The sequence below is a fragment of the Populus euphratica genome, unplaced genomic scaffold, assembly GCF_000495115.2.
Source record: "Populus euphratica unplaced genomic scaffold, PopEup_1.0 scaffold168.1, whole genome shotgun sequence".
Classification (NCBI taxonomy): Eukaryota; Viridiplantae; Streptophyta; class Magnoliopsida; order Malpighiales; family Salicaceae; genus Populus; species Populus euphratica.
In genome coordinates, this window is record NW_011500000.1 from 538650 (window position 1) to 543187 (window position 4538).

A 4538-nucleotide genomic window follows, 5' to 3' on the forward strand; every position below is an offset into this window, starting at 1 on the left:
TAATTTGTACAATTCACCTCCCTGTGGTTCGACCCCGGTCTTGCCGGGTTATTTATTACTTCGACACTCCTGCACTTGGGAGAAGACATTAATCTTTTAGTCGTGTCAATGGTCACAATATTTTGAAAATTATTTTTGAAAATATATTTTGATTTGGATTTGGAAAAGCTTTGTTGTGAAGTTTGTAAAGTAAGCAAGGGTTTTTGGGGAGGAAAACCTACTTATGGTTTTGAAATAGGTTTAGAAATACTATTTGATTGCGACTCCTGGTCACTGGAGACTTGTTAGGAGACCTTTTGTAATGTCATAAACAATTCTGGAGATTTGGAAAGGGTATCAACCCAGTGTTGTACTGAGTTTGGTTGTTCCTTTGATAGTTTTGTAGTTTCTTCTTCTTCTTCAATGATTGTTCATATCAAGATTTAATAGGTTTGGCAGCTAGGATGGCTAATAACATGAGTTTTGTAGAAGGCTTGAATTATTAGCAGTAGAGAGTTTTTCAGAAGTAGTTTGTAAAAACTGTTTCAAAACTACGCTTTCTTTAATGCAGTTTAATATGTGTGTGTATGTGTGTTAATTGATGTGAAAATTATAATAATGTTATCAATGTTATGAATTATTAAGAATAGATTATGCAATGTTGGATATAATGATGATAGGATCTAGGATTATTGGATCGAAAGTGGGGTTGTGAGTTTGGTATGGTTTATGGATAAGATGTATGATTAATTTTTGTATGAATTGATGTTGACACTTAGGATGTTCAAATATAAAAGAAACTATGTTGAGATTTATGTAGAAAGATTATTAAATTATGTTATTTATATGTAATACTTAAAATTAAGAAATGATTAAAACTTGAAGTGTAAGGATTGGGTTTAACCGATTGACCGATTGAGTTGTCAAACAATTTGGTTGCCTATTTAAAAAAAATAAAGCAGCTTTTTAAATAATTTTCAATGATACCATGAATCTCATGTATCAAATTATAGGGATGTTGCACACATTATCTTAAAGGCAAAAGCTCAAAGACGTAGTTAGACATTGATGGTGTAAAAAGCATTATTTATAGGAGATATGAGTTAAAAAGGACACTATCTAAAAGGTGAGGACTCAAAAGTGTACTTAGAATGCAATTATGCTAAAAGCAATGTATAAAGGAGATAGAAGCAATCAACGCACTATCTATAAGGTGAGAGGCTCAAAGGTGTACTCAAAAAGTAATAATACTAAAAGTAATATATAAAAGAGATAGGAACTAAACAGTACACAATCTAGTAGGGGAGAGCTTAAAGGCGCTCTTAGAAAATGATAATGCTAAAAGTAATATCTAAAGAAGATAGGGCCTAAAGAGTGCACTATTTGGAAGGTAAAGGGCCCAAAAGTGCACTAAAAAAGAAATAATGCTAAAAGCAATATCCAAAAGAGATAGAGGCTAAACAATATATTATTTAAAAGGTGAGAGCTCAGAGGCATACTTAAGTAGCGATAATTCCAAATATTTTGTCAAAAAGTAAGTAGTTTAAAGGCGCATATGAAAATATATTCTTCATAGTTGTATTCACATAACCTTAAGGATATCTTATGATCTTAAATTTTAAAAGTTTGGCCTTTTTTGCTCTAGTATTGGTAGGAAATGAACCTCTAATGGATCTCTTTTGTTGGAAAAAATTTGAACCCATCTAGGAATGTTTTCCATAGACTCCCTGTAATGATCAAAATGCAAGGTTTTAGGGGTTAATATGTATGTATTTTTACCTAAGAAACATAGTTCCCTTTTCTTTATAGACTTTGTCTCTCAAAACTTCAATCTTTGTAGCAAGTTTTCATGGCTCTTTCATTTTAGCCTACTTAAGCTATAACTTGTGGAATTGAACTATAGGAAAGGGATGCTCATTTGATGAGCTCAAATGATCTTTGCCTATGTATAATTATCTAGGCATTTTTGTTTCATTGATTATGACATTTTAATTAGAAACCACTTTATCATGCACGTAAAGTAGGCTTTGGTTATTGGTTATAAAAGAAAAGAATATTCATAGGCTTGAGAGGTGTTTAAAGGCTCTAAAAAAAAAAGATCACTAGCACTCGTTCCTAGGCCTTCCTTTTTATCTTTATGATGGCCTTTCAGATCTTAGGATTTATCTTATAAAATGATCTTTTCATGCCCCTAGTGAGGGGCATGGATTACTTGTTTTTTTTTATTTGTTTAGTTTTGAGCATCATCATTGCACGACATGCTCATTCTCTTTGAATCTTTACATGCCCTGTAACTTTTATTTAGGCACTTTTGATCTTTCCATTAATCATCATTAAGGATTATCTTGTATGATTCCAAGGTTAAATTGCTTTTATAATCCTTGTACTTGCCCCTAGTATAGGATGTGATCTAAGTCATGATTCTTTTGCAAGAAAATTATTGGGCTCAAAAGGGACTTCCAAAGAATATTTTTCAAGTATTGTGAAAGGATTATCAAAGATAGCTTTTCATCATTTTAAACACTTACATTTGGGATCAATAAGTTTTTCTCTCATCCATTGTGTTAGTTGGACATGCAAAATAGTTACCATCAAATTAAATTATGAATTATTATTCAGCCAAGTAAAACTCAGTTTCAAAATTAGTTTAAATAGTTTTAGGATTTCTCCTTATCTGCTAACCTCTTAACAAAAGCTCTTATGCAAGATTTTGTTTGACTATATAAATAGGCAATTGAGACAGCATCTTATCCTCTAATTTAACTTATGTCTTCACACTCTGCCCTTTATCCTCATACTCTAAGGTGTTGATGCAAAGGTCAGCCATCTTCAAATGTTCATCAATTACAAGAATCTCTTTGCTTATTGCCTCTTCAATTTTCAGAGTACCTTGAGTTAGTATCTATATCACTTCATTGTGGAAATCTTTATGTTGATCAATCATATAACCCTCTTTTTATAAGCATTTCATTGATCTCATCCATAAAAAACTTTAAGGTCCTCAAACCTTTAGTCTCTAGTACATTTATAGTTCCACCATATGTAGCATGATTAGGTAGAGGATTTGTGTTCATATTAGGAGCTTCATCAAATGGTATCCATCTTATTTTGATCAATTATAAGAGCTTGTTTTTAACTAGTTGCAAGAGTTAACGTTGTGCCTGACTATGCCTGCATCATATTTACAAGTGAGCTATGGTTTGTATCAATTAGGATAGGGTGGTTGTAGTGGTGTGAGAGAAACTAGAGCTACTTATCCAATATTTAGTAGCTTTTTACATTCCACTAAAAAATAAAGGTAGTAGTGGTAGCTATTCATGGGTTCTTTGGTAATTTCTTTTAGATTATCTTAATTGGTTATCTTATGTTTCAGGTTTTTTAGTAGGAAAATGTGAGTTAAAGCTGACATTGGCTATTTAGGATGAAAAGGCTTAAGTTTTTTAATTTTAGAAATTGTTATCTTTGCCTTTATATCCTCCCTCAACATTATCAACTTTTTTCTCTAAAACCCTTATTCTCAATGTGTAGAAATCCTCTCAATTTATATTCCTTGCTCAGTACGCTTAGCCATTATCACAACATGAATAAATTGCTAAGCTGAGTACCTATACCATGCTCATAATAAGGTGTTTTAAGGGTATTAGCAAATAGTGTGACCATCTCTCTATCCAGGAGTGGGAGATGTATTTTGGTGGCCAAATCTCTCCATATTTGAGCATTTTCACTCATAATCTCTTTATCCTCCTTTTCTAGAAGAGACATACTAGACCTGTCGAAAGCAATGTTCATGTTGTATTTATACTACTTAATGAAAGAAACTACAAGATCTTTCCAACTCTGGATTTCTATGTTATCCAGTCTCATGTACTAGCTTAATGAGCTATACTCAAATTATCTTGAGATAAATACATGCTTTTCATTATGCACAACCTCCATTATCTTATTACAATAGGATTTGAGATGGGTGGAAAGACATTGAGTTCTAGTATACTTTATGAATCCACATATATGTTCAACACGACCATATTTGGAATAAGAAATATCTCAGCAACTCGGAAGGGATCATATAAGTCAACACCTTTAATAGCCCTTACTTTTGCTTATAATGCTACTATTTTATCATACGCAATGTCTTCAAAGTATTTTATCTTATAGGACTCAGTAGCATATGCATCCATAGTTGTTGGGGTTGGTGCGGGTATAGTTGGCTGCACAAATACCATATTACAATAGGGTTCCTGACTTTGGCCACTTATCCCTTCTTTAAGTTGGGCAAAGGTCATAAGCCAATTAAATGGACCTTCACTAGAGATTTTCTAAGTGTTTTCTTGAGTAGGCTAGTAATGTGATCCATATTAAGTTTTAAGAAATCCATCTCCCCTTGAAAATGAGCATCACAATGGGCACGTTCTTTTTTTTCCATGTTTCTTCATCAAAATCTAGTGTTGTAGATTCTACAGGTTTGAATTTTTCAAGGACCTATATTTCAACTTGTATATATACACGTGACATTTAAAACCTCAAAGCATGTATGCTCATGTATGAATGAAAATCTACAT